Source organism: Eriocheir sinensis, unplaced genomic scaffold (assembly GCF_024679095.1).
Source record: "Eriocheir sinensis breed Jianghai 21 unplaced genomic scaffold, ASM2467909v1 Scaffold1217, whole genome shotgun sequence".
Classification (NCBI taxonomy): Eukaryota; Metazoa; Arthropoda; class Malacostraca; order Decapoda; family Varunidae; genus Eriocheir; species Eriocheir sinensis.
In genome coordinates, this window is record NW_026110538.1 from 20,911 (window position 1) to 31,365 (window position 10,455).

Sequence of the window (10,455 nt, forward strand, 5' to 3'; positions counted from 1 at the left end):
TTATCTCCGGATTGTATGCTTGGATCGTTAAGAACCGTCTTGCCAGACGACCGTGTAGGTTTTTTCCCTTGAAAAGATCAGTTATGGCCGCGTGGTCCGTATACACCACAATTTTGTACCCCATCATTATGTCTCGAAAATGCTTCAGAGCCCACACAATGGCAAGAGCCTCTAGGTGGGTAACAGAATAGTTCTTTTCCGGAGCTGTTAATACTCGACTGGCGAACGCTATCACATGCTTTTTGCCGGACTTATCTGTTTGCATAAGAGCGGCTCCTAGTCCACTAGCCGAAGCGTCGGTACAAAGCTGAAAGGGGTCCTTGAAATCCGGAAAGACAAGGACCGGAGCCTGTGTAAGCGCTTTCTTTAAATCCTCAAAGCTCGTTTGTTGAGCTGGGAGCCACTGATATGGTACGCCTTTCTTTAATAGATGGGTTAGGGGACTCGCGCGTGCTGCGAAGTCCTTTATGAAAGGCCTGTAATAACCTGCGACGCCCAAGAAAGACCAAACCTTGTCCGCAGACGTTGGCTGAGGGAACTCGGCAATACCTTTTATTTTGTCGTCCACTGTGTGGATGCCGAATTCGTCCATGACATGCCCCAAGAACTTGATCCGAGGCTTTAAGAATTCACATTTGGTGATTTTGAGCTTTAATCCGACCTCTTGAAGTCTGTGTAGGACTGCTTATAGTGTTTCCATGTGTGCATGCACGTCTTTTCTTGCTATGATGATGTCGTCTAAATATACATAGACAGAGTTGCCCAGCAAGTCACCAAAAATACTGTTCATTGTCCTTTGGAAGGTCAAGGGAGTTCCTTTGAGCCAGAACGGCATCCTCGTCCACTCATAGTGGCCATGAGGCGTGCTGAAAGCCGTTATTTCACGTGACTCGGGGGCCATGGGCAGTTGCCAGTAGCCACTGACCAGATCAAGACTCGTAAAGACTTTATTTCCTCTATCGAGACACATCAGAAGATCTCCAAGAACGGGAGGCGGAAAATGATCATCCACGGTCGCGTTGTTCACACGCCGAAAATCGATCACAGGATGATAAGAACCGTCTTTCTTTGGAACCAGAAACAAGGGTGAATTCCACGGGGAATTCGATTCTTTGATGACACCTTGTTCTAACATTTCAGAGATAAATTGTTGCACAACCTCCCTCTGACTGTGGGGGAGCTTGTACGCATTGATATATACAGGATTGGTATTGGGTTTTAACTTAATGTGGTGTTCAGCACACTGCGTAACTTCAAGCGGCTCGCCTGGTAGAGCAAGCGCCCCCCTATAATGATCCAGTAGCTGGACTAAGGTTGGCTTAATTTCGGAATAGTGTGCAACTTTTAGGAATGCCTCTAAATTAGCTGTGTCTTGTTCGGGAGAAGCCTGACACGCCGAGGTTATGCCTGAGACTTGGGCTGAAGGGTATTCAGCTGGTTCCGGGGCGACATTTCTCCCATACACTAGACACTGGCATAATCTAACACCGTGTTTTAAGGATACAGGGGATCCAGACGTGTTTATTACCAATGCCTCTGCAAAACCTCCCTCCTTGACTGTCGCGAGAGTCACCTCCACCGTCACGCGGTGTATGTGAGGAGCTCCGTCGATACACACATCACTGCCCGTTGGAGGGGCGTTAGGCAACCGGATTTTAACAAGTTTTGCAGCACGATCCGGGACTATTTGAGGACCTTCTACGACTGCCGTTACTGTCCGCCACAAGTCTGTAATGTTTTCGTGTTGTTTGACCGTAAGAGGCGACACTTGGGCGGTGGCAGACCCTGAGTCTGTGGTGGGTTGGTCATTTCCTCCCTCTGAGGGCGGGATTACAGGTGACATAGGAGATGGATTTACCATCCCCTGTATGCGTCGTCCTTGATACACGATCGCGTTGCTTTCAGGGTTTATGGTTATGTGCAGGTCTTTCATGGCGTTTAATCCTAAGATCCCATCCACAGGTAAGGCAAACCTGCTAGAGACATAAAAGAAATCTCGAAAGGGACATACATGAAAAAATAAGCTGACTGTTAGTGGTACTCGCCCAAGGATTCCCAAAGTGGTGCCCGTCATGTATACCACATTCAGGTCGTTCTCTTGGAGCGGCCAATTTTCCCCTCTCGCTTGCCGTGTCAGGGACCTGTAAGCGTAGTCTGAGATGACAATGACTGTCGCACCTGTTTCTACCGCTAAGGTGAGTGAAATTTTGCCCACCTTGCAAGGGAGGGCAATTATGTTTGTCCGTCCCAAGGCGGCAATGACGGAGTCAAGTTGCTCCCAATTAGTAGCGTCCTTAAGGGACACTTGGATGTACGCCTTGGGGCTGCCACGAAGTCATGTCTTTTTATTCTGAGAAGAGGAGGAGTGTAGTTTACTGTCCGCCGAGGACTTGTACTTCTGTTCCTCCTTGGGCTTTTGTATTGCAGAACAACTGTCTGAATCATGAAAACAATTCCCGTGGACAAGGCAAAAGGCAGCCTTCCGCTGATGGTTTGGCCTAGGGTTCCTGTGTGATGAATGTTGCCCGCCCCTGTAACCTCCTGATCTCCTATCAGAGCCCTGTCTTGAGTGTGTTGATTCCCTACATTTCGCGAAGCAAGAATGTTCAGAATGTCCTGATTGTTTGCAAAAACTACAGGTGAGAGATGCCTTACTTTGAGCCTGCAATGCTGCGGCTGTTGCGAGGGGTTGATGGTGAGGGTGTTTTTGAATCTTGACTTCTAACTCTGAGACGAAGTCAACCAACTTCCCGCTTGGTTTGAAGGCCAAAGGAAGGGCAGAACGGCGGTTCTTCTCTGAAATATGAAATAAGTAAAAAAACAACTCGAAGGCTGTCTTCACCTGGTGCTTTTGCATACAGCCCCGTGGAAGCTAGAGCGCGTCTTCTAGGCTTTTGACACAGTCAACCGCCAGCTGATTTGTCTCAATCATGGCGTCCCAAATCGTCTTTGTTGAAGAATTCTTTTGGAGGGACTCAACCGTGTGTGCCATCTGTCAAACGATGCTTGGTTTACTCCCGCCCCCGAAGATTTTTATGAATTTCCCTTTAAAAACCTCATAGTTTACTCCAATGTCTCCCGAAGCGAACGCTGAGGACTGCATCAAATTTAGTGCCCGAGAGCCTGGAAGTAACCGGGACCGAATGAAAGCGATTTTATCATGATCTTCCGTAATGGAGGAATTTACGATGGCAGACTCACAAAGATCTAGGAACTGTCTCGCCGAAAAATCGGTCTCGCCGCCAGAGAACTGCCGAATACTGGCGCGAGTTGGAATGACCCGAATCGGGGGAGGGGGGAAGTGGGGTGGGGCCCCGACAGGAGGGAGTGGAGGTGGATCGTCTGGCATTTTGATCGGCTGAGTGGGGGTTAAGTATTCAGACGAACTCGGAGGTGAAACGGCTCTTTCCCTTGGGAGTGATGAGTATGTAGCACCCGAACGTAAATTTACAACATTAAGATCATCGGTGCCTGCACCGTGCTCCAATTCCTCACTTGAAGGACGAACCAACTGTTTAAAGGTGTCGCCGTGTTTAGCGAGAGTGTCTTTTTTCATATTATGGTGTAAATCAGTTACAATATAGGAGCATATTTTTATAGCTGTAAATATTAACCAATAAACGTAACGTGTATGAATTAATAGTTTGCGCCGAACCCCTAAAAACAAGAAAGGTGCCTGTTAGACGTAATAGAAGTTAAGGTTATAATGGAATGTTATAATGTTATGGGTATAAGAAAAAAATAATTCTATAAACACTGCGGTATTTTGGGTAGGAGAAATTAAGGGAGTATGCCTTAAAGGCGCTTGTTTTCTCTCGAGCGGCGAAGAGAAAACGGAGCCAGGGCACACTGAGGAAGATGAACTTTGATTAGGGTAATCACAGTTTTACCGCTGGTAGACAATAAGAAAGGATCAATATCGTATGCGAATTAACGTTACTCTCACAATTATGACTGATTAACAGTGTTAGGAACACATAAATAAAAAGGTCGTGCCTCTGCTCGAAAGAAAACTGAAATAAGCTGAACCGGCATATTTTAACCAGAAGGGAATATCCACAAGTACCAAGATTAATCAGCTGATGTAGTGTAGAGGGCAAAGCTTGGCGACGCCCTGGGGTACGTGCAGTCGTTGGAGTCGCGTCGGAAGACCTCGGCCGCGGCAGCAGCGGCGGTGAGAGTTGAGGGAAGGGCGGACATCGGGAGACTCGTAATGGCTGCTGGAAACTGCTGACCCAGCGATTTGACTGGCAGTGAGCTGGTGCCGGTGTAGCGGGATAAAATGGAATGCCAGGATAAAGTGGAACGTAGCCAATCAGCGCGCAGCATTGGAGGCCCGTGTTGCCAGACGCATGACTCACCGGCCTCACTCGGTTGCTGCCAGACGTGTAACAATCCGAAATCACTCAGTCTTCACTCAGACACCATTCCGGCTACATCTTCAGGGGGTCCCTGCTCAAAACTGAGCCCAACTTTGCATCCGAGGTCTCTGCAATGAGGCTAACACCAGCCTCACACAACGCTCAGGATCAACAAGCATTGCTCAGAGAAATGCGTCATTATAACGACGTCATGGAAGGAAAGAAGTCGTCAAAGAGGCGGAGAAAGTGATATTGAATAGTCTTAATAGTATAACAAATTTGTTTTACATACCTTTTGTACATATTTCATTCATGTACTAATATATATATATATATATATATATATATATATATATATATATATATATATATATATATATATATATATATATATATATATATATATCAGGAAAATTATGACGGACGTGGTCACAATCACCATCTTTATTAAACTTGGTAACCCAATGCTGAGGTTCCCTAAGCACAGCAGTCCCCTTTCTGATGATACTAGTATATTTAATTCAGGTTAAAGGTTGAAGGAGACCAACCGTGAATGAGACAAGTAGTTCATTTATAATGTACTCACATACTAGTAAAAAATACACTTTCTTTGGACACTGGCTTCTTTCTAGCATGAAAGCCAAGAATAAAAGAAAATATTAATTATAAACAATGTGAAGGAAAAACTGGTTGACTTGATGAAGAACCAAGTAAAGTGGAGTACATTTAATTCAGTGAGAGACACAGAAAAGGTATGCATCTAGAAGTCACTGGAGATGATCGTGGTCTTTTTTCTATGTGCTCTGTCATTTATTATAATAAACAGTATATCAGGTAGAGGCGCATAAGCTCACTTGTGTTATGTGTAGAGACAGATGTCCATATTGCCATGTGTGTAAATGCATGTATGTATGCATGTGTTATGACAATGCTGGAGGTAGGAAGAATGTATGTATAAGCAGATTCATGCAGTTGTAGAATTTCTGAGAAAGAAACAAGTCCCAACCAATTGAACCTATAAATCTCCAAGAGAAGAAAATGAAAGAATCCACGAGATTGTGAGTACTGAGAATGTCACTGAATCACAAATAACAGAATATAAGCAGAAATTGATGAACAGAATGTTACAACATGTCCCTATAAACTTCAAGAAGTAAAAAGTCTCCATTTGGATATTGGATGCTGGCAAAAGATGTACTACCTATATAACAATTAGTTGTCTGTGGACATTTCTACTCCTTCAGAGCCAGGCAATAAAAAGTGAGAAATCCTAAGCTGCCTGTGACATCAAGATCAGGATCTAGATCATGCGTCTGGCAGCACGGGCTTCTAATGCTGCGCGCTGATTGGCTACGTTCCACTATTTCCTGGGTATATGTAGCAGGAAAAAGTGAAACCTGACGAATCACAGACGCGCTGGCTCACATTTGTATAATATAAAAGTCAGCATATACCTTGTTAATGTTTCGTATTTTTTTTGTTTTTTTTTGTTACTTATAAGACAACCCAGCTAGGCTTCTCTTTGTTTACACTCCACGCAGTAGTACGGTGCAACTCTCAACACAAATAACCACCTATAAGACTCGAGTATGCATAAACTTTTGAAATATGTGTATTTAAATGGTAAAAAGGCAAAAAGATTAGGTTACACATTATTAGCTTTAAATAGAATGGTGAAGGAAAACCTTTTCAAGAGAATGGTACGCTGACTTGGTGAAGAACCAAACTGGAGTACATTTCAGTGAGAGACACAGAAAAGGTATACATCTAGAAGTCATTGGAGATGATCGTGGTTTTTTTTCTGTGTGCTCTGACACTTGTAATAACAAACAGTATCAGGTAGGCTAGCGATGCAAAAAAAATCTTTTTGTTTTCATTGTTTTTTTTCGAAAAAACGTTTTTTTTTTGTTTTTTTCTGCTTTCACTGTACAGAGAGATCGATATGTCCCATACAATTTTCTAAGTCAAGAGTGTATACTTTTTGGGGTCAAACATATTGCCGTCAGACAGTCTGGCAGTCCTGGAAGGAGTAAAAACCGATAGTTCCCTGTATAACATGACTGAGGCATGTTGACAAGGGGCTTAAGTATTACATAAAACTGGTATTAGACGGGTACTGTACAGGTTTTCATAAACTGCCTGCTTGGCTGCCTCTCAGGCAGTCTACTCTCCACAGTGATTCAGTGATCACCTGAGTCTTGTTGTTGGGGAAGGATCAGTTATATCTTTCTGTATGGTAATATGAGCTGAGACCGTGAGTAGGAAACATAATATAAGCTATATCAACAGAACTGAAACAGAGAGAGAGAGAGAGAGAGAGAGAGAGAGGGTAGTGAAAAGTGATGCAAAAAAAAAAAAAAAAAGTGCTCTTTTTTTAATAAAAACGTTTCTTTTTGCAAACAAATATATCAAATTATTAAGGTAATATTAAAACAAGAAGAATGAAATGTAAACATAGGTGCCAGTGTGCACATATAGTTATAAGCTTAATAAGGTGCTTAGTTACCTAGCCTGAAGGTCAGAGGTTTGACCTTCACTATAGCTACCTCCTCTAACGTAAGGTGGGATAATTATTTAATTTTATGTAATACTTAAACCCCTTGTCCCTAGTCAACATGACTCAGTCATGTTATACAGGGAACTATCGGGTTTTACTCCTTCCAGGACTGCCAGACTGTCTGACTGCAATGTTTGACCCCAAAAATATAAACTTGGCATAGAAAATGGTATGGGTGGGACATATCGATCTTTCGGTGCAGTGAAAGCAGAAAAAAACAATAAAAAATAAAATAAACCGTTTTTCTGTAATTGTGTAACAAAAACTGAATGAAAAAAATTGCATCACTAACCCTACTACACCCCAACTCTCCAACATACAGAGTAGATAGTAAAATAGGGTAGGCGGTGGCCGAATTGGTAGAGTACTGGGCTCACATTCACCGCGTGATGGACGACGCGGGTTCGAATCCCCACGCTACCACTCGGATTTTTCAGTCACCGCCGAGTGGCTTAAAACTACCCACATGCTGTCCTGAAGACCACCCATCAACCCGGACTCTAGAGGAAGCCGTCCAAGCGAATCAAGAACGAGTTCCGGGGGGCAGCATGAGCCAATGCAAGATGGCGCCACTATAAACACTCGCCTGCGCCAGAACGGGCTGGGCCGACCATCAGGCCCCACCTGGAAGAAGCCTTGGGCCGACCATCAGGCCCCACCTGGAAGAAGCCTTGGGCCGACCATCAGGACCCACCAGGAAGATGCCTACCGGCGCAACAGGCAGCGAATTAAAAAAAAAAAAAAAAAAAAAAAAAAAAAAAAAAAAGATAACATTATTTACATCACTGAATCTTTACACTATTATACTTTCTTTTTACTATCTTTTTATATCTCAGATTAGGGAAAAGGTATACCATTATGTGCATCATGCATGCCCGTTGTATTACATGTATTTTTTTTTTATTAAACTGGTATGGTAAACAAAGTAAAAAAAAATGGTTGTATCATGTAAGTACTGGTTTTCCAATAGTTCAAATTGTTCTAATTCTATTACATAAAAGCTTGAAGGGCTTTTTTGTGCCCTTGAGCTGTCTCCTTTGTTGTAAAAAAAAAAGGAACTGCTGTAGTTGCTGTATCAAAACAAGATAAATAATTTGGCCTCTTAAAAAACAGTAAAAAAACAAGTTATTTTGCTTCATGTTTTTCTTGAAAAAAAAAATTATTAAAAAAACAAGCACGTTTTTTTTCCCATCAAAATAGGTAGTCGAGGCGCATAAGCTCACTTGTGTTATGTGTAGAGATAGATGTCCATACTGCCATGTGTGTAAATGCATGTATGTATGCATGTGTTATGACAATGCTGGAGGTACGAAGAATGTATGTATAAGCAGATTCATGCAGTTGTAGAATTTTTGAGAAAGAAACAAGTCCCAATTAACCAACTGAACCTATAAATCTCCAAGAGAAGAAAATGAAAGAATCCACGAGATTGTGAGTACTGAGAATGTCACTGAATCACAAATAACAGAATATAAGCAGAAATTGATGAACAGAATGTTACAACATGTCCCTATAAACTTCAAGAAGTAAAAGGTCTCCGAGTTTTGAACACTGTGGACAGCCAGCTATCTAAAATGTATGGTATATTGGATGCTGGCAAAAGATGTACTACCTATATAACAATTAGTTGTCTGTGGACATTTCTACTCCTTCAGAGCCAGGCAATAAAAAGTGAGAAATCCCAAGCTGCCTGTGACATCAAGATCAGGATCTAGATCATGCGTCTGGCAGCACGGGCTTCTAATGCTGCGCGCTGATTGGCTACGTTCCACTATTTCCTGGGTATATGTAGCAGAAAAAAGTGAAACCTGACCAAACACAGACGCGCTGGCTCACGCGCCGATCAGAGACATCGGTTTGGGCTCAGTTCTTCACTCTTCAGTCCATCTGCCGCGCCACACACCGATAGTCACGGAGGACGACTGAGGAGTACCCAGTACACGAACAATGGATTCATTTACTACGTAAGTAATTGTCTTACTAAGTTGTGTAGGCCCTGGAGCTGTCTTGTGTGTAGGCCATTTGGCCTTTTGCTATCTCCCATTATGTTTGTGTATCCTGCCATAAGTGTAATGACTTGTTCGTATCATGCCACGTGTCTGGATAGTTTGGAGCTGCATTGTGTAGCCATTCGGCATCTTGTAGTCTACCTATATTCTTAGTTAATGAAATGTTGAAGAATAACGAAAAGGTGGATACAGAAAAATAAAAAAAACTGATAAAGGAGCAACCAGGAAGATGCACGATGAGGAAATACATGCCCATAGAGCAGTGGTTCCCAACCTTTTCTAGTTTGCGGCACCCTTGGCAAGCCTTTCAAAACTTCCCGGCACCCTTATAAGGAAATACATATTTAAAATCTCCGTTGTTTTTTTATTATATATATTTTTTTCATTTCGATATTTTGCATCGATGTAACAACACCTTATACATAGATATGAAAATTTTCTTTACACTGATCCTGCTATTACAAAAAATGGTATTATAATACAAATATGTAATTGTGACAAGTTTTACAGTAGTTGCACAATGTATTCAAGTACATCAAGTACATACCAGGTATGTATTGCTAACGAGCTGAGGGAGGAGGATATGTCATACCTTCTGCTTCCTTTGCGTCACCAATCAGTACTGAGAGTTGAGACATTCTGGGGCCGGGCTCTGGCCAGTGACGACTCGCTGTGCGCCCTGCCCTGTACGTGTGTCATACGCGTCAGTCTACAACCCTCACTCCCCTCCCTCCCTCCCACTCTCCCGCCAAGCTGTTCTCTCCAGTGTCCGTACAATTATTACACAGCAAAATCATATAATTAGTATTGTTCTCCTGGATTGTAATTTTCCATAAGTACAAATTATTATACAAATTCAATGAAAAGTAGCTAAGTTGAAAATTCGATCGCTAAATTGTGCAGCAGCAGCAGAAGCAGAGAGAGTGAAGTTAATGCAATTTTTTCCCCTGAATTTTGGCGGCACCCTCAAAAGATCTCACGGCACCCCTTGGTGCCGCGGCACACCGGTTGGGAATCACTGCCATAGAGGATAAATTCTACCTGGGTGGGTTGGTGAAAGATGCAGAAAGGAAAGACAAACACACCCACAATGATAACAATCATTAAAATATTAATACACAGTGAAAAGAGGAACATGGATCTTAGGATCTGTGAGCTTTCGTTGAAGGCGAACGTACGGTCAACACCTGACCCTTGGCGAGTCAGGTCGGGCGGCAACAAGAGTTTGGCCCTATTACCCACCACCCATATAGCATCGCCGCGCCCTTCAGGAGGAAGCACGTTCTAGTTCTAGTTCAGAGAAACACGTGTGGGTAACCCATCGTACGCATCATCGCCGCACCCATAGGGGAACCACTTGTGGAGGACCTCATCCTAATTATCTTGCTTATGTGACCCAGTCACCGCAACATCGCCCCGTCCTTAAGGAGATAAGTTTTCTTGTGTGCATGGCCCCTCTCGACGCCCTTAATTGTTGTCACATTAAAAATAAAATGGCACCTGGTGGCACAGATATACAGTGACCAGG